The 20,988-nt window shown below is 44.4% G+C and overlaps 1 long non-coding RNA gene across 1 annotated transcript in view; it reads left to right on the forward strand.

Moving 5' to 3' along the window:
• LOC142052305 (uncharacterized) overlaps window positions 1-20,730 on the forward strand; it is a 55,130-nt gene extending 34,400 nt beyond the window's left edge. The window contains exon 4 of the long non-coding RNA XR_012658792.1: window positions 20,163-20,730. This is a non-coding gene — a long non-coding RNA (uncharacterized LOC142052305). The remainder of the gene's footprint in view (window positions 1-20,162) is intronic.
• Window positions 20,731-20,988: the final 258 nt, after the last annotated feature.

Here is a 20,988-nt window from a genome sequence, read left to right on the forward strand (position 1 = left end):
ATTCTTTTTCAGTTTATGGAGTTGATTTACATTAAGTGACTTGTCTAGAAATTCCACATCCTCCATCATGTAGACCTTGGTGGTCCATTGTATGCAGAGAACATTTAGCACAGTTTAATGCCTCTTCAAGCTGGTACTAGTTTTGAAATTGGGGACATGCTCAAGTAAACATTTTTTTTCATTTTTCTTCACTATATTGATGCTTATGTAAACCCCACATTTATCTGGGTTGTTCCATGTTGTTGCAAACACCTTGTACAGTGGGCTGCCTCCTCGCCTCCCGTGCCAGTCTCTAGTGACATCACTGGGGTACCCCAGCAGTGCCACTGCCTCTCAGATGAAGCCTTTCCTGCAGAGCTGAGCATTTTACAATAGCCTTAATTCCTTCAGTGTTTCCTTTCAAACTTTTTTCCTAGGTGAGGGTCCCCTTGCTCTTCTTATCAATGAATCATGGAATGTCCTGAGCTGGGAGTGACCCACAAGGACCATCGAGCCCAGCTCCTGCCCCTGCACAGGACACCCCAAATTCACACCGTGTCTCTGGGGGCCTTGCCCAAGCGCTTCTTGAATATCGCCAGGCTGGTGCCGTGATGCCTCCCTGGGGAGCCTGTGCCAGGGCCCCACCACCCTCTGGGGGAAGAGCCTTCTCCTAATGCCCAGCCTCACCCTCCCCTGGCACATCTCCCTGCCATTCCCTCTCCTCCTAATGAATGTTATTATTAGAAGTCTTTGAACAGGCTTCTTTTGATATGGAAACAAAGGGCAGTCGTCTTTCAGAAGGAAGGCATCACTCTGCTCCACCCCTTAGGACGGAGGTGATTAGCAACTAATTAGCACCTGGATGTTCCCTTGGATTTCAGGTGGCAGGGGGCTCTGTTGCTGAATATTTTTCACAGGTTTGCAGTCTATTCCTGTTGGGGCATGGCAGACCTAAGGGTGCCGTAGACATGCTCAGTGTGAAACTCAAGCTCATCTGACACTGGCCCTGGATCTCACTGCTGCAGCTCTTCCATGTTGTTGTCATCTATGGCTGGTGATGAAGTGTTTGGATTAGTCATTCTGGTGGTACTATTGACTTTAAACTCTCTGAGTAGGCTGGGGCCTACCCCAACTCAAAGTGCTTTATAAGCTGAAGACAGAGAGAGAGTTGTGGAGAGAGGGGTGTTCATGCAATCTGTATATAAGCCTTGACGAAAGATGCCATGCTCACCCCAGGTGTCAGATGCAGCTACAGTTTCACCTCTCCCCTCCCGACCACATGTCTCCCTGCATTCTCTTCTGCTTGGGAGATGCCCCTTGCCCCATGACACGGAGTTATGGTACTGTAGATGTGCTCGAGAAGGTTTCTGTGGGAAGTACATTTGCTTACTGTTTTCTTATCTCTTCAAACTATCCCCTCATAGCTTCCTCCCCCTTTCCTTCCCTCCTGCCTGCATCTTATCTCTTACTTGGCAACTCTCTGAGTTGAATCACAGGGCAAGGGGGCCCACTCTTCTCAGGAGCTTGGAGAGAGGGAATGCTATTTTACGACCTGATGGGAGACAGGCCACTCTGAACCACAGGGAAGGGAAGATATTGGGATTCCTTGTTCAAGCAGAAACTCAGAAAACTATCCTATTGACTTGGCTTCAGAGACTGATCTTAACCAACAGTGCACACGAGCTCTGCTTTCTTACTTGCTATAAAGCAAATTTTTATTTGCCATTTTAGTTTTTATTGCAGTAATTGCTCATGTAATTTCTGCAAAAAACTAGTCCTGCCCTCCTTTCGACCCCCAGCCACGTATTTTGAAATCATGCCTTATGAGATCACACAAATTACTAATCACTTTCAGTCAGATCAGTTCTCCATCTGAATCATTGCATAACAGCACAGGCTAGGAATAAGTCCCCATGGGGAAAGTAAAATCATTTTTTTCAGCAGCTGAATGAGCCTGGCCCAGGTTGAATGCTCATAAGTTCATAGCTTTGGAAACTACATTGAAGATAGTGCTAAAAATCCTTCACAGCTAATGTTAGATGCCTATAAAATAGACGTCTCCATTTGAATGAGTTGCACTTGCATTTCTTTTGTTGTCATTGGAGAAAAATGGAGCCTTCTAGAGAGGAGTTCATCTGATGCAGACATCCAGAGGGTGATCAAATTGATGTGTAGGAACCTTGTACTCTCTGAGAGCACAGTGGGATCCAGGATGACTACACTGGGTTAGCAGGTGGAAGACAGGACAGGAGGAGATGAAATCCTTCAGGACCAGAATACTGAGGCCAGGCAAGCTCCCCCTCAATTCCTGAAAATATCACTGGACACTTCTTGGTTGCATGCATCATTCCTTACAGTGACTACTTCGGTCCCAGAATAGATGTAGGTTTCTACAGTGCCAAAAATTGGAGTTAAGTGAGAAGAAACTTGCCTGGTCTGTATTGGACTTTAGGAGATTCTGTGCCAGGACTCATACAATTTGAATCCTGTCTCACAGGTTGCACCACAGCCCTTCTTCTGCCTTGTGATCCCTCCTTGGACTTGATGTGTGAACACAGTGTGATGCATGAGGAACTGTGCAAGGGGGCCCAGTCATAGCTTTAGCTGAGGCAAAGTCCTAACAGGAGACCTCATAAGAGAAAGCAAACTTCCCCTCAGAGTACCCTGATGGTTATGCCTTTCCCACACATCGTTTGCTGGCAGGGATGAAGGTTGCATTGTGCAGAGGAAATGTCACTTCCTAACTTGGGACCTGAAAGGTTTGCCCTGGAACTAACTCTCGTTAACTTCCACACCTTGGTCATGTCTTTGGCAGGGTCAAGCCTTAAATCTTGCTCTCTCAGTTCTCTCAAGCCTAGGATATAAGGATATGGCCCTGCAGAGGAATGGGTAGGATACATTTACTACCTCATCCCTGCCTTTCTGCTTCTCTGAGAGGATTTCAGATGCAAACACAGGAACATTTTAATCCTCAGAAACTTGAGTACTACTGCAGAGCTTGGCTGGCGTGAGGCCAGAAATCATTTTTCCTGCAGTGAAATAAAACTGACTGCCACTAAGATCCTTGGAGATTTTCACCTGCTTCAAACTCATGCTTAGAAGGAGCCTCCTGGCTCACTGAGTTCAGAGATTATACTGTAGCCTGTAATTTAAGCTTCCCCAGGAATTTATCAAGCTGCATCTTACATCAAGATGGATTTTTTTCTCATTTGTGTGACATCTGTGGCTTTTCTGGGCAAAACATAATGTAGCTTGATTTATTTTTTTTCTGATAGATATTCTGATTTTCAGCCAGGTTGGATATTTGTTATAAAGTGCTTGGTATGACAATGGCTGAAGCTGGATACTGGAATGATCGGTCCAAGTAGCTGGTCACAGTGATTGATGTATTCCTTCATTTATTTAGCACTGTCATTAGCAAACAGGAGAAAGAGGAAGGCATTTCTACAGGGGCATTCTTGCGAAGCTGGAGTGGAAATGAAGAACAGCCACGGATGAGAGAGAGGGACCACAGAAATAGATGCTATTATCTTCAGAAAGAATTTCACACTTCAAATATAACAACATTAAAACCAAAGCCCAATGGGATGCAAAACTGTTGGTGCTTTGCCCTTCTTCCCTCCCTTCAGCCCTCCATTCCTTGCTTGCTTTTGTCTTTGAGACACTTAAGTCAATGCAGGTTTGCTATATAAGAGGGAAAATGGATGCTGGGCAGGATTAATCAAAAAGCTGACACTTCGAAGTTGTCAAGGCAGGTTCCTGTTAAAATCAATGGACTTGTGCTCAAATTAAGGAGGAGAGTGCAAAGGGGTAGAAGATGCTGAACTTTAAAAGCAGCCGAAGATCTATCACAAAAGCAGTGGAGGCATTTGAGAGTTATGGATTCCAACCTTTGTGGGTGTAAATCATCATAACCTTTTGGATGAAATAGAGGTGTTCAGCTGTTATCTATCAGCTTAGTCCTTTTGAGGTTGGTGGAGGTAAACTGGTTTAGATTAGCTGAGAATCTGTCATAAGATATTGTTTAGGAGTTATGGGAAACAGAAACAGCTTCAAGACTGGGCTGCAGGGTTGGTCAAACCCAAGGGCTTAAAGGAAAAGGACAAAAAAAGCATCAGACACTCCAAGAGATGGTCGTTAACAGCTGTCCAGGGAGACTTTATTCCTCTTAGACATGAATAGCCTATGTTTTTGTCAACTTCTTGGGGAAAAAGACCACCTCTTTTCTAATGGAGCAGAGGAGTGATAAAGTAACTGCTGTGTGAATGGTTAAAGAGACTAAATCATCCCTGGACTTTTGGCAGCTGGAGGAGCCAGTTCATGGAGCCTGGACACACTGCAAATACTCTGCTTTGCAATACATCTGGGTTCAAACTTCTAGGTCCTGGCCTAGTGATGAGCTCAGTAGGGCTTATCTGAGTGAGTGTACCTCTTTGAAGATCATTAAAGAGCTGATGTCTGATTTTGTACAGAAGACCTTGCCTCTTTTTCAGGGTGTGGCAAAAACATGCAAGAGCCTGAAGAGCCCATGCTTTTGGCTCGAAGTTGGAAGCATTCGTGGAGCTTCAAAAGTTCTCTCTTACTCTTTAGCTACTTAGAAGTTGGGTAAGACCCCTCCTTTCTTAAGACAGGTCCTCACAGAACTATTTCCATTTTCCTCTTCTGCTGAGAACAGCTTGAATCTTTAAGTGCCTGAAATCTTTCAAGATCCATGTGGAGGGTCTAAATAAGTGTTTAGTCTAAGCTAGGCTCCCTCCCAGCCAATAGACAGGTCCCAAGATATTTCCAGGTCTGAAGCAGGCTGTTAAAATATCCTCTCTTTCTTACACACTGAGATAACTTTCCATCTTATGTGTGGTCTTGCAAGAGTTAATGGTGTTCATTGCTACTAAGTTCTAATGGTTCATCTTTCATTCTATGCAGTGCATTGTTTTTGTGGGTAGAAATTCTGTTCTCAGACTGCATTTATCTGAGTTATTCCAAGAACAAAGCCAAAATGTCTGGCAGAGGTCACCTTGACTGCTCTGAGTTTTACCTCTTCCACGTTCAACAGCATGATCTGTGCCTAATGGAATAGGCCATTCCAGCTGGATTATGCCAGAGTCTGTTAAAGCAACAATTCCCTGCATCTGGCTTTTCCAGCCTGACATAACAATAACTGACAATTCAAATTAGTATGATTTAGAATTACAGCTCCTTATGACAATATCATTAGCCAAAGTAACTAGCAATGCTCAGCGTTCAGGTAATTGCTGAGGTGTGATGGGCTGCTGTGTCAACCTGTATCTCCTCTTGCAGCACCCTTGTGGCACCTCGAGCACTCTGGTCTGGTGATGGTCAGTGCTTTTTGTACCAGGACTTGGAAGAGTTAGTTTTCATTTGAAATAATTTTATCTGGGCAAAAAAAGTAATTCAATGCCTGCATGGGACTGGGAGAGGTTTCTTTATTTAGATTTGACTCTGGGTATTGAAAGCATTATAGACCAGGACTTAGTTAAACAGAAATGAAGAGCAGGAATTAATATTCATTATGAGCAAAAGCAAATAAATAGTCATAAAGGGGAAAACCCTTGCTGGCATTTTAATTTTTACATCACCCAGCCTCCTTTTCCTAACAGAAGCAAGCAGTCAGAAGAGTTAAAGGAATTGTGTCCAGGAGAATGACAAAGCACTATTATTACAATAATTTTTTTTATACTACAAAGCATTTCCATATTCCTTTGCATTCATTTCACATGTATTAGAATAGCTCTTGGCATCAGCTAAGCATCAATTTATTGATATTTGTGCCACTCATATATACATAAGTTCATTACAGTTGTGTCTTTTGGGATTGCAATGCCTTACCTGATATTTCATCAAAGACTTTGAAGTCAGGACAGCCTAAGCTCATTTCTATCTCACCACAAATTCAACCCCATCCAGTGCCAGAGCATCCAGAGCTGCCCTGAGCCCATTCGCACACAACAGACCACCCCAGCAAAAGACTACTGGCTTTTACTTTTTTTCCTGGTCAAAAACGAGTATCTCCTATTTTGTTTCATCAGCTAAAAGACTTTCGTCCAGTTTGTTCACTGAGAACCCAAATTTTTCCTACTTTTATCATGGCAAAAGTCTTCATATGGCTATGAAGGCTGTCTTATGGGACATCACAGATGTTCCTGGTGTTTTACATTGTAGGCTCTGTGAAGCAGTGACAGAATAAGGCTTCAAATACATGGAGATGTTGCTCTGTAAATCTGTGTATGCCCTGTGAGCCTGCCATCACTTTCTAAGAGCACTTCCCCTGCCCCACCCCCCACCTTTTCCTGTTGAACAAATGTCAAAAGATGTCGTACTTCAGGAGAAACATTCCATAACTCAACAGGGATAAATGCAGATCAAGTTTTGTTTTTGTTTTGATCTACATCAAGCATAAAAAAGAGAAGTGTCTCATCCCAGATTTCCTCCTCTCCTCTCCTCTCCTCTCCTCTCCTCTCCTCTCCTCTCCTCTCCTCTCCTCTCCTCTCCTCTCCTCTCCTTCTCCTCTCCTTTCCTCTCCTTTCCTCTCCTTTCCTTCCTTTCCTTCCTCTTTCCTTTCTTTCCTTTCCTTTCCTTTCCTTTTCCTTTCCTTTCCTTTCCTTTCCTTTCCTTTCTTTCCTTTCCTTTCCTTTCCTTTCCTTTCCTTTCCTTTCCTTTCCTTTCCTTTCCTTTCCTTTCCCTTTCCTTTCCTTTCCTTCCTTTCCTTTCCTTTCCTTTCCTTTCCTTTCCTTTCCTTTCCTTTCCTTTCCTTTCCTTTCCTTTCCTTTCCTTTCCTTTCCTTTCCTTTCCTTTTCCATTCCTTCCTTTCCTTTCCTTCTTTCCTTTCCTTTCCTTTCCTTTCCTTTCCTTTCCTTTCCTTTCTCCTTTCCTTTCCTTTCCTTTCCTTTCCTTTCCTCCTTCTTTCCTTTCCCTTTCCTTGCCTCGCCTCGCCTCGCCTCGCCTCGCCTCGCCTTCCCCTCCCCTCCCCTCCCCTCCCTCCCCCCTCCCTCCCTTCCCCTCCCCTCCCCTTCCCTTCCCTTCCTCCCCTTCCCTTCCCTTCCCTTCCCTTCCCTTCCCTTCCCTTCCCTTCCCTTCCCTTCCCTTCCCTTCCCTTCCCTTCCCTTCCCTTCCCTTCCCTTCCCTTCCCTTCCCTTCCCTTCCCTTCCCTTCTCTGTTCTTGCTGTGATTCCCAGCGCAACACAGTCATCCAACTCCTCTTGTAGACTCTGCCCTCTGGTAACAGGAACCCTTCAGAAAGCATCACTCATCGAGTGGCATTCCACCGTGAGTTGGGAAATTCTCTGTTTTCCGGAAAACATCCTCAAATTCTTCCTGAATTGCTTTGATCTTTTTTCCACTTCTGATAATTACCTTCTGTGAGAAGATGAAGAGCTTAACAGATTATCAGCGCTATTCCACCAATGCCGTTATCCAGTTTATAAATGATTTAAGCATTTACCTTATGTACTCCTCTCATTGATTTTAAGTCAGCTTTGAAGACACTGAATTTTAACCATTTATGTTCAACTGCATGTGGCCTTTGGTTTCCTTTAACAGTGGCATCACTGTTTCTGGCACCTCTGTAGCTCCTGTCAGTCTGTCCAGCTTAAAAGCCCCATCTATTTCCAGTCTGCCGCAGTGCCATGTGTTGTACCTACAAAACTTTTTATAGCTCCTTTCCTTCCCCAAGCACATTTTTGTAATGCATTTTACTTCTGGCACTATGTAGTTCAGTTATCACTTAGAGCCAAGGAAGCTGACAGTGCTCTGGTGAATTTGTTGCCAGAGTTTTGAGAGAAAATAAGAGCTTTTGTATAACATAATGGAGTAGCTGATTCCAACTGACTCATACTAAACCGAGGTACGGACTGCGCCACACACAGATGATCTAAAAATAATGGCCATGAGAATCTCCAACAAATCAGTCATGCAATTTCCACTGTCAGTTCCTGGGGCCTCAAAACATTGGCCTGGAGGGTGTAAAAATGGTCCAGGCTCACTGCAAATCATTTATAAGGTCAGACTTCAAACGGACAAGCTGTCTTGTACCACTATCCCCTCTCAAAATGGTTTCCGATTACACAGACACAGGTGCAGGCAGTGTTGTTTTTTTGGACCAAAAACCCCGATCACAGCACTGCCATGGAGAGCTGCTGGTCCATCTTCTCCTGTCTCACCAGAGCTGAGGTCCCCTCCTGAATGGCCTAGCTTGGCTACGCATTTTGGCACACGCTAGGCTTCATCAGGTCACCTGGTGGGAGCCTGGGCTTCCTTTCCCCCTACCTCAAGGCCGTCTCGCTCCAGACTTTCAGACAGAGGTCTCTGATGTAGTCATGGCACACCTGGTACATGCTGTAGGCCTTGTAGATGACGGCCTAAAGGTCCCTTCTACGTTCCTTGAATCCTTCTGGCCAGGTGGATGCCCCATTTCACAACAATGCTCTTCCATGATATGAAATTCCTGGTGACCTGCCCCCTCCTTGATCCCACTGCAATGGGCAGAGCATGGAAGAGGGTGAAAGAGACTCTCTGCCATGTGGGGGGTCTTGTCCTCATTGTTTTGTGGGACAGGAACTCAGCAGGCGACAGGATAGCCTCCGCACCCACCCACAGCGAGAGAAGATCCTTTTTGTCCATTAAAGAAGGCTTTGAAATAACAGCGTCAGTATCTCAAGTTCCCTGCCCTTCTGTTGCTCAATTTCACTCTAACAGGGGCTCTGAAATTTGTCCAGAAATCTGCCTGCAGGTTCCTATCTACATTGTTTTAATGGATTGCTGAGTTTTTGATTTATTATCCCAAATGTGTGGCCAATGTAAATGTTTCCCTTCCTTAAAGCCAACAAAGCTTTGTAATATGCCTACAATAATACTCCAATCTGACCACATCAATGAGATGGCAGTAAATTACACAGAGGCACACACAATCCACTCACCGGTATATACTGTTGTGTGTAATTCTGTGTTGCTCATAGAACTCACCATCCCGCTTTTATCTCTGCCAGAAAATGGCCGTACTGTCCAAGCGCTTCTTCCCTTTTTAACGATGAATGTCAGCCCTTGTTAATCCTTCTTCTACAATTTCTACAACTCAGGCACAGGGAGTTGTCCCATCTGATAGCAAAAGGTTGTCATCATCAGGAACACGAAACCTCCTTTCTGGGGACAGCATATTTGACATCTTCAGAAAGTTATCTCTTCAGTGCTCAATTCTGCAGTTGGCTCACATCCTGAGAAATATTTTTATCGAAAAGTTTATAGGAATTTCTTGCCCTTGATGGCTCTTTAATGTTTTCTGCAGAAGTTGATCTTCTTAGCATATACCACAGAAATCCGGTTATACTTATTTTGGGGAGAAGAGGGTCATACTTGTCAGTGCTTGTAATGACTTTTATCTGAAGGCAGAACTGGCAGTGAATGGTGGAAATTCACTAAGACCAAATTGGTTAATCCTAGGTTTCTTCAAATCCTGGACCCTTAGATGAGTACATAGCCACCTTATCCCTTCCTCTGCCTTCTGCTTGTTTTTATTAAAAATAAGCCTTCTTTTAGCTAAAAAAATCTTTCACCTTTCAAAGATTCAAGGAAAATGCCTGAAAATATGTCACTAGTAGTCTCACAACTCAGAAAACCTAGCTGACCAGAAATTGCTCCATACATACAAAATAAAGCCATTTTATGTGCAGTGGGAACCAGGATCTTTGCTCTCCCATGTGTTTCAAGGCTGGTTGATTGTTTTCACTGAATCATACAGGAGGCTGCATGTGAGCTTCTACCTTAAAGAGCTCCAGAGGCTCCTCTGGGGCTGGAAGTGGATACTTCCAACCAAGACGACCAATTTATCTTAGTTAGAACCTCCATAAATCTTCCTCCATGTGATTTGTCCGGTCATTAATAAAGTTGGAGCTCCCATCACAGCTTTTTTCTAGATTGGAGAAGTTGTCAAACCTCTTGGCTCTATTTGGATGCTGACTTTCATTAAGCACTGCAAAAAATCGTGGGAGTTTATCTCAAGTTTAGCTGCCATTAGCACATGGAGTGAGAGCTGTGAGGGGAGGCAGCAAGGGGCCAGAGAGGTGTTCCTACGTGCGTCAAGTCACGGTCAGAGCACATACACCCATGCCCTTAGAAGACCAGGTGGAAAACAAATTCCGCAAGGCTGAGAGTTCACGTCATATGAAATCAACCCCCCAAAGGCCATGGACACAGTTTGATTTCCTCTGTGGCTGAGCACAACTGGCTTTAATCATTGCAAGGCTGCTTCTCTCTGCGCCAAGGAACAGTTTCATTCAGCAGGTGCCTCGCAGCAGTTTTGCTCCTGCAGGAGGGAGCAGATGAACAGATCTAAACAGATAAGTCCAGATCCCACTTCTGTGGCTTGGACTCTTCTCCAGTTATTATCTTTTCTCGGACAGGGGTTTTCTGAAGCCAAACAGGGAATTCCATTCAGACCCAGACTGCGAATGCAGGCACTTCCATGTTCAGGCAATCAGATAACATTTCTCCCAGAGCTCACTGCAGAGCTGAGAAATCAGGAGAATTTTGCAGCAGGAATGTTGTTCGATCCCTTTTGTTGCCAGAAATAGGTTAGGCTTTGTCCTGGATTGCATGGCTATGATTTGGAGGAAGAGGACGGGATAATGTCCAAACAACCCAGAGTGGTCTGTGCAGGCTCTGGATCTGCTCACATCCAACCAGGCAGGTGAGGATTAAGCAGAGTGGAAAACAGGCGGCCCTCACTTATCATTTCTTCAAATCTTGGCCAAAGCAGCTGAATCAATATGAGAACAAATGTAATCACTTATTACTGCTGTGGCAGGAACATCTTTTCAAAGAGCAGATCTCCTATGGTGAGATCCTCTGTAGGACAGCACATGGTCAGAACATGGCTGTGGAGCGGGGGGCACATTCACCATGTTAGGCCATGTGAGAGGGGGATTTAGGGTTTTCGCAAAGTCAGGCTGCAGACGCGAGGAGTGACAGGTGACAGGCTGTGGGTCAAAGCCAACTGTGCAATGTCATGGTCTGTCTCCACTCCAGGACTTCAGGCACTGGATCCAGTAGATCAGATTGGAACTGGACATATATGTTCATGGAGTGGAAGAGAAACTGCGGTTCTGCCCTGTAAATATATGAAGTCCCAGACTAGCTAGAGGACATAGTGAGATAGGGGCCAGTTCAGAGTGTCATGCCGGACACATAATATTTAAGAAGTCTGTTCTTCTGAGGATGACCTCCATGGAGTAACTGAAGGTGAGAAGTACAAGCCAATCCCCCCAGGAAATGGGGTTACACCCATAGCCTGGTTAGTGTTTTAGGGCTGTCTCTGAGGCATGTTTTCCCCTAGCAACTCATAATAGTTCTCTATTTCTGGGCCAGAAGAGACTCCTCGCCCAAATCTTGTCCATTAGCATAGGGCTTCTGTGTGTCCTTTCTGGAACTCCTCTTGGTTTGAGCTGTGCTGAAGATCAAATTCACTATCTCCCAGAGGAAGCCAGCTTTTGCTTTCAGTTCCCTGTCCTCCATCATCCCTTTGGTTCCAAATGGTAACAAAGGTAAATGACTCATGGGGTTGTCAGTCATTATAGAAAACAGATTTTCTACAAGAAGTGACTCAGAGTATCCGCCTCGATATTGAACAGTGGGGCCAGTCACCCAGCAGAGCCTCACAAAGCAAACAGCTCTGAAACCAGAACCCAGTGTCCTGTCCCATGTCGGCAGAAATATTATTCCAGTGGTAGCTCCACTAGACTCAAAGGCACAATTGTCAAGGACCTGATTTTAGAGGGAGCAGTTAAACTCATTTATGGCATATGGATACTGTCAGGAGTAAGTGGTAAAGTGATGTAACCTCCTGCAGGGTGGTGGGGTGGGAACTATGCGTTTTATGTCTGTATTATCAGAATTCTGTTATGAGTTGCCAGGCCAAATTAAATTCTGACTGCTTTAGTGACCTCCAAGTACTGTTAGCCAGCTTTTTTAGACTTAGACATCTAATCTGGGCTGAATCTCACTGAAGGGCTCAGTTCTGCTCCAGATGGGCCTTAACTATCCATGTAGTTCCCTTTATGTCAGTATTTCTGTACTGTATGAGTAGGTAGCCTGGAATCCGCCTTCTGTGGACAGGGTTGTGTCCTGTTCACATCTAGAAGTGTTTAAGAAGAGGACAGCTTGGCTCCTAGTAGTTTCCTGGGATCTAGCTTGTTTTTGGGGCTGGGCAATAGCTCTCTCATTTCTTTTTCCCCTTACTTTGCATTTGTGCAGTCCAAAGTATACCATAAATTTAGAAATTATAAGAACTAGGAATCTATGTGGGGCACTGTGATACTGGTTTAGGAGCTGAGAATTTGAGGGCTTAAATTTTCAAAATATCTTCTCACATAAATGACTGCTCTTATTACATTTAATTAGAAGGGCCAGCAGTTTACTATGTGGCAAAAAAAAAAAAGCCACCTATACTTTAAGCCCCTGTCTGTGCCTGAAATTGCTGTAATGACATAGGTACAACCCCAGGATGTTTTGGGAGTGTGGTTTTATGTGTGTGTGCTAGCAAATGCAAGTCTGGTGTCTGGGTTATGGGACTGGAATCTGAGGGTCTCTTAAGTGGCATTCAGGAGGATAGAAGCGTGACATCCAAATCCTCTTTATCTCCTCTGTTTTTCTGCTGTGTTGGATAAACCACAATCATGTCTACAGAGAATGCTGTGCCGCAAGTGGATGTCTAGTTCTATTTGCTAGGCAATCCACGAGGTGCTGCACTGAGTCTTAAAGCAGATACACCCCTCATCAAGGGGAATCTCTCTTCTCAAGTATGATGTCATCAATATCCATGAAAATCAACAGCAGGACTGGCATCAGTTATGGTGGCTCAAGCTGATACTAGGTGACTTGAGCTCAGAAGCTGTGAAGTAGTACTGCTGGTATTGTGTTTTCCCTTCCCCTTCCCTTTCCCTTTCCCTTTCCCTTTCCCTTTCCCTTTCCCTTTCTCTTCCATTCCCCTTTCCCTTCCCTTTCCCTTTCCCTTTCCCTTTCTTCTCCCCCCTCTTTTTTTCTCTTCCTGAGTCTAGCTTAGGGAGTAGAAGAAGAGCTCTACTCTTTTTAGGCTTTACAGAAGGAAAGGCATGCCTTCCCTTTGGCACCATGATAACTTTCACCCCATCCATCTCCCACATGCCAGTTACCTGCTGGCCTTAGGCAGGGACAGGACTTCAAACCACCGCTTAGTCTCACATAACTCAAGTCCCTGTCTTCTGCATTGTCAAGAGGCTTTAGTCTACTTAGCCCTAGGTTTTGTGAAAATGTTGGTTATCTCCTGAAAACTCTGATGTTGCCACTGCTCACTGCTGACCTTCCAAGCAGATCAGGGTACTGATCTGTGCTGAGCTGAGTACCAGTAGCTCTGGTACTGCACTATAGGGTTGTTCATTTAACAACTGCTTCAGAGGATGCTTTAATCCTAGCTCTTAAAGGACCTCAACCCAGCTTTGTTCAGCCACACAGCTTAATTTGTGATTTGCAGCTCAGATTTCTTTCTTGTTGAAGACAAGCAAGTAGGAAGAGAATCCCCAGCATAGTCAAGCAGTAAACTTGATATGAACTACTTCTTCCTATGGATGGATTTTTGTTTTCCTTAAAAACTGATTCTTTTGCATGAATCATATGTTATGGCAGCCCATTAGGAAGCACAATTCTACCCTCCGCCTAGCCTGCATCCCCTGGTCGGCTGCCTTTCTTAACCATGCATCAGTTCTCCCTTTTCCTACCCAGTTATTTCTTTGTCACACTTTCAGGTTTCCAGGTACACAGAGTTAATTACATCAGCCAGTCTCAGAGCTTCTGTCTCATTGACGCAGATATTCAGCATGTGTTAGACAGTTAGGTCATGGCATTTTTTATTGACCAGAATTGAACTCCTGGTTTTCTAGTCTTTCAAGCTAATGTGGACTTCCATCAACAGCTTTACCCTGGCTCGGGGTGACTTTGGACGGTAATGAACATTGCTCATTGTTTTTGTTCCTCCAGACATCCAGGTTGAACAAGTGAAGCCAGTCAGATGAGAAAGTTACCTTCAAGGTCTTGAGACATGAAGCACTTTTTCCAGGCGCACAACAAGCTATTGAAGAGACAACGGGGAGTGGTTATGGTGCCATTAAAATGTGCTGATGCAGGTAGCTCACAGTTACACTCGTTGCTCTAACAAACGGACTTTCCCTAGCCCCAGTTCATTATTCAGGCTCCTCTAGGGTAAATGAAGACTAAAAGATTCCTTATGGAACTTATTCATCTCATCTCATTGACCTTAAACAACTCTCCTGGGACAAATTGCTTCATGGATATGGCCCTGCTTACTACAATGGACACTGAGATTCATAGTTTATATTAGGTGAGGACACGTGGATGTCTAAAATTAGCCTAGAACCCCTTGGAGGGTGAAGTATTAGGAATCCTTGATCCATCAAGGAATGCTGTTTGCTTGGGTTTGACTGGCTTATGGGAAAAATCCTGACATCATTCATAGCCTAAACAATCCCTTTTCAAGGCAGTGGATGTGCTTAGGATGGGAAGGTGAAATTTAGCTGAATGTTTTTAGACTCATTTTAAGGATGAGGACAAACATCTCCCTGGGCATCTGCGTAACTGGCATCTTTCTCTACATGGAACATGTGTTTGAAAGAATTTATGGATTTTGTACATTTTTCTAGAGGATTACTGAAAGCTGGCTATCTTTATAATGTCTGATGTGTCTTAATCTGAATTCTCATCCTGTCTTAACTTTCACAGTGACTTTAAGCAAAATGTCGTCTCCCTTTCTTCTCCATCTTTTTGTCTTTTGTGTGTTATGAGACTACAGGCTCTCTAGGACCACATTTTTTTCCCTAACACCTGTGTCTATCTACCTGCTACAGAGGTGACATCCATTCCTCTCCAGTGACTGTGGAGAGGCCATAGGCCAGCAGTTTAGATGGAAATTGTGGGATTAATCTTACCTAACTTCAGTTATCTAAACATTAAGAGTCTGATATCAGGTATTTACTGGTACTCTTGATGCAGTCAACAGAGGAGTAGATGGGCTTCATAGAATGATGAATCCCACTCGGTTTAGTCATCACAGCATCCTCTGGATGTGTCTATTTACTACTATTGATCAGGAGTTAGTATAGCCTGTGGCCTGAAATTAGGTAAAATCATCCCACTGGCTGAATCACAGAATCCCAGACTGGTGGGGGTTGGAAGGGACCTCTGGAGCTCACCCCGTCCCACTCCCTGCTGGAGCAGGCACCCCCAGAGCAGGGGCACAGGGCCGTGTCCAGGTGGGGGGTGAATGTCTCCAGGGAAGGGACCCCACAGCCTCTCTGGGCAGCCTGTGCCCCTGCTCTGGCACCCGCACAGGGAAGGGGTTTGTCCTCATGTTCAGGTGGAGATTCCCGTGTTCCAGCTTGTGCCCATGGCCCCTTGGCCTGGCGTTGGGCACCACTGAAAAGAGCCCGGCCCCATCCCCCTGACACCCGCCCTTCAGATATTTATAAGCATTGATGAGATCCCCCCTCAGCCTTCTCTTCCCCAGGCTGAACAAGCCCAGGTGTCTCAGCCTTTCCTCCCCAGGGAGATGCTCCAGCCCCTGAGCACCTTGGCAGCTCTGCGCTGGCCTTGCTCCAGCAGCTCACCGTCCTTCTGGAACTGGGGGCCCAGAACTGGCCGCAGCCCTGCAGGTGTGGCCCCGCTGGGGCAGGGCAGAGGGGGAGGAGAGCCCCCCTCGCCCTGCTGGCCACACGCCTTTCCATGCCCCCCAGGGCACCGCTGGCCCCCTTGGCCCCAAGGGCCCGGTGCTGGCTCAGGGTCACCTCGCTGCCCCCCAGCACCCCCAGGGCCTCTCAGCAGAGCCGCTCTCCAGCAGGTCCCCGCCAGCCTGTGCTGGTGCGGGGGGTTGTTCCTCCCCAGGGACAGGACCTTGCACTTGCTCTCGTTGAACTCCACGAGGCTCCCCTGGGCCCAGCTCTCCAGCCTGTCCAGGTCAATGAGTTATTGTTCTCTTGCCTTTAGGTGCTATAGGAGCCAAGTTGTGTTGGGCAGATGACCAGAATGTGGTCCTCACAGCTTGTATGTTGCCTGGTAAAATGGGTTCTGGACTTTGGGGAACTAAAATAGTAGTATTGTTAATAGTCATAATACAAACATTAGTATGTTTATTGTCACTATCAGGCTGTTTCTTGAGGTCAGCAAACTAAGATGTTTGGAAAGACCTGTGGGAACTGACTGGCGCCCTGCGTGAGCTGTTTATTACGTTAATGTTCATTGTTGGAAGTAATGAGCCTCACAGAAAGGAAAGGAAATGCTGTGGATCTGTTCCCCTTTCCCTCTTCTTTCCCCTTTCTCCCTCTCACGCTGTTTCTGGGCAAGAAAAAAATAAGTACAACTGTACGGAGTGTGGTTGGTGTGATAGGACTGCAAAAGGGAGTCACTGGGAAAAAAGCAGATCCTGTAACTACAGGGTTCTTTCATCTAAGCCCAGCTGTAGGGGCTCTGCTATATTTTGTCACTGGAGCACTCGATGGCTGTGTGAAATAAACTGCCAGCTGCGATCATCTTTGGGAGGTTGTTGTAACCACAGTAGAGGGGATGGCTCTGGGCTCACAGGGGACTCTGTGGTCTGGCTGAGCAATCAAAGAGGGTGGTAGTAGCCAGGCCTAGCTATTTGGGATTGCTGGGTAATGCCAAATGCCATTATTCATTTGGTTAGCTGCAAATGGCCTTTATTTACATTTCCACTTAGCTAGGTAGTTTCCTCAAGACTCCAAGAATTCAAGACGCAGACGTTCTATTAAGATATTTAAAACATCTCTGTATTTAACAAAAACATCTGATGAGATTGAAAGCCTTTGTATTTTTTTTCTTACTCTTCCCCTTTCTTTTTTATTGAAGAGCAAAAGCAAATAAAAATCTAAAGCTCTTGGATAACTGTAAAGTCTCCAAGAAGGGATTTTCTTCCACGGGGCATGTAAGCAGCCTGCACAAATATATTTTTGTTGTTAATTTTTTTAAGAAGGTATTTTAAATTTTGGGTTTCAGGGGTCATCCTGCTGGGAGGATGCCAGAACTCTGACACTTTGTGAAATATACATCCGCAGGGCAAAGAGAAAGGATCTAGGGTGGGTGTTGTAGGTGATTTTGGGTGACTTCCCTGTGATTTTTGTTGTTTTGGAGTTGGGCAGACAGGGAAAAGAAAACAACAGATTTGGAGAAAATTGAGTGTTGAATGGCATTCGTTCTAACAGAGCAACCGCTCCTGCTGCAGGCTAATGGGGAGCTCGGCTGATGATCCTACAAAACTTGAGAATGATGTGTATGGCTACACCACCACTAGTGATTTCCACACCGCCAATCAATTGCTACCACTGCAAGCTGCTCCTTAGTGCCCCAGGCCTTCGTTGTCTAAAGCCTACAAGCCACTTGTACAGAATTATTTCCTGAGCTGCTGCCATTTTGTAGATCTGGCCCAAAAGTGAGATCAAAGGCTTCCATGGTCTCCCTAGCCTCTCTGCACCCAAGGTGAGCAGATGGCACAGCTTCTCTTCTGGCGCTTGGTTCCCTGGCATCTGGGCAATTCCTTCTGTATCGGCTTTGCACGGCTGCAGGTTAGCGAAATACAGCCATGTCTTGCAGGAACGACATTGAGACAGGCTTACATGCAGTTACACCTACACAAAAAAATCATTAGATAAAGAATTGGAAAACTGTCTAAGTGTTTCTGCTTATCCCCCTCCCCATTCTAGGTGTTTTTTGATACCTGTGCACACTCCGGCTGCTGCCTAGGCTGTGTAGATTGAGTATTGTAGATTGAGAATTGTAGATTGTAGATTGAGTCTATGCAATGTTCAGACAATGAAGTCTCCACAAACCTTGAACAAAAGCCCCAAAACTTCCCCAAACTGAAGGATAGAGTTGCTGTAGAACGTGTCCAAAATAGAAGTCAAACCAGAAAAAACAAAACAAAATCTGAGCCTAAAACATTAAAATGAAACAAAAGCCACCAAAAAATGCAGCTAGCAGCACAAAAATGAAGCCATGCTGTGCCCTCACCAACCCCTACTCTGTAATTAAGTGAAAATGTTGAAGGTTTGGTGTTTTTAAAACTGGTCTCTGGTTTCCTAAGGAAAAAAAAAGAAGTGCCTTGTGTTCCTTTTCTGAGTAAACAGCAAAATGTAGCAGATAATTCTCCCAGCTCAGCCAGAGCTGGAGGATGCTTTTCCTCTGTTATATTTTTCCTTCTGTGACTTCTAATTTTGTCACTGGGTTGCACGGTTCCTTGTGAGACCAGGAACTCCTTGTGGCACACGGAAGGGACATTTCAGCTTTAGCTGATCCAGAGAAAACGGTCAAAATTAAGTGGTGAGGAAGGAAACGGTTGTCCTTTGGTCATTTCAGGGCTTCTGGTCCTGAGGCTCTGCCTGTGCGAGGAATTTTCCTATTCAGTTGGATAAGAGTAAGGCAGAAGAAAAAAGAAAGCAATTTATTTCTAAAAGAGAGTTATTTAAACTTAAAGGGAGTTATTAAGAACAACAACAAATGAACTTTTCCCCAGGAAAATGGGAGGGGAATGGCATTTTATTTTGTTTGTCACAAACTCAAACACCAAAATACTCTAACCAAGAACCAAATGTGGCTGCGGAGCCTGAGGGACACTGGAGCTCAGATGTTCCTGCTCTCTTCCATGGGCAGGACCCATGGGATAGACAGCATTTCCCATCAGGCAAAAGAGCTAAACATGTAAATAAAGACAGCTGAGCCCTGGGAAATGTAGTTTAGCCTTGACAGCTGTCATCTGAGGAAACTAAGACAATTTTCCATTGCCAGAAATGATTGTGTCAGCCTTTCTTCAAAAAGTTATGTTGGTGTTGGCCTGAACAATACTTTTCTCATAAATTGAATACCTGGGGGCAAAAAATTTATAATTTTTATGTTAAAAGCAGGAAGACTGCCTAAATGGAGTACTGATAAAACAATTTTCTTTTCATAAACAGTGGAGTAGTCTGAGGACCTGCCCACAGCATTCTTAATTATTTTAAGGATAAGTTGTTTAGCTTCTCCTAGAGCCACTAGTGTGATAACCAGCTACCATGGTTATTCCTTTAAAAATATGTAGGCCAGTCCGACTACTCAAAAATGTGAATGTGAAGGGAAGTTTGGTTCTCTGTAGAAGATGGGAGAAAAGTGTTAGGAGAGGGAAAGAGATTGGCTCTGAGTCAAATCCAGTGTCTCTTATGAGCCACTGTCACGTACCGATGACTTTACTGAAAAACTCTAAGAAGAACTTAGCGGAGCAAAGGAGATGCAAAAAAGCCAGGAATGGAGGAAACACAGGGAAGACACATGGTGATTCAATCTCTTTTTCCATGACTGGAGGTTTCTGGAGATTTGATGCTCAGCAGTTGCCTGCAAGCTGGTAGCTGGCCTACAGTCTCGACTCACTTTGGGATTATTTTGCATGGGTTTCAGCCACTTCAGTTTCATGGTGAGCACCCTGTAATAGCGAGCGATGCTTTGAGGTCCTACACAATTACTTCGTAGAAGATGAGAATGTCAGCTGGAGTCCCACAGGATTTTGAGAGAGCAAGGACAGAGCCACGGTTCCTCTTGCCTTATGGAGGGGGGAGATATGTAGCTGAAGGCCATGGGGCTTCCTGGTCTTTGCATGACCTTGTTGTATCAGACGTTATGAAAGAGAACAGCAGCAAGAGAAACAGCATTTTGGTTTTACATAAACCAAATGGAGAACGGTATTACATAAACCATCGCCGTTCAGGTGAACTATCTCCATTCAGGTGGCTCATGCTAACACCTTTAATGATGTTCCTTGGCACCAAGGACATCTGCGCAGAGCTGTCAGTGATGACATAATATCCTCTGGGCCAGTAGCATAGACATTGGGATAACACCCTCCAAATAGATAGAGTTTGGGAAGGGAATGAGAGACATGAAGTGTCTTGCATAAAGAATCACCCAGAAAGACACTAGCAGAGAGGAAAACTCCCAAGGACCTTCCTGTTGACCTGGTGCATCTCTAAAGAATAATTCTGGATTTATACAGATGTCAGCAAGATAAGAATCCAGCTTCAAAGGCTCAACATCTTGCTTCTCTGAATCATATTTTACTTTAAATTTTTTTTTCTTTTTTTCTTTTTCAACAGCTGTGTCAATACATCAAAACAAGTCTGTTTCTCATGAACCCAACTCTTGCTAGAGGATATTGAGAATCAAAAAGTGGAACCAGGAAAATATTACTTATGTTTTGCAAGATGTAGCAGTATTCCATCAGTACACTGCAGAAGAATAAAGCCATAGCAGCGGTGAAAAAATACCTTTCTCCAGTCAAACACCAGAGACAATAGATAATGAAGAAAGCAGGGTGCAGTAGAATATTTGGCTTTGGCAAAAATGAATTGTTACATATCCAAATAGTGGAAATCTGATCAGCTTATGCGTGCCAGTCATCAAGAGCAAAACTAGTGTTCTTTTATCTTTTTTATTTCTTTCCTTTTACTGTAAAAATAGTGGAAAGAACAAATTTATTTCAAAACACCTTATGTCCCTTGTGATAGTAGTAACGGATATATCCATTAAAATCCACTCAGAGCATGAGAGATATAGGGTGGAATTGACTAGAAGTAAGACCTTTTTTCATGTCAGCTTTGGGAAATCATCAGAAATACCAGAAAAAAATGCGCAACTGTATAATTAAATGAAGAATGGAAATTTCCTTATGGAAAAAGTATATAAAAAGCATAATTTTATCATTAAAAGTTTCAATCATGTTATAGCACTCCACCTTTTTTAATTTGACTGTGCTTTTATTCCCACATGAAGAAAAGAATCATAAATCTGTGTGTATCTGTAGACAATAAGGATGTACCCATGTATTGATAGATAAATAGAGATGGTGTGGCAGTGAGAGGACCAGCATATGCCCTTAGGTAAACAGGAATATATACCTAAGTACATGTGTGTATACTACAT

This window comes from Phalacrocorax aristotelis, chromosome 2 (assembly GCF_949628215.1).
Source record: "Phalacrocorax aristotelis chromosome 2, bGulAri2.1, whole genome shotgun sequence".
NCBI lineage: Eukaryota > Metazoa > Chordata > Aves > Suliformes > Phalacrocoracidae > Phalacrocorax > Phalacrocorax aristotelis.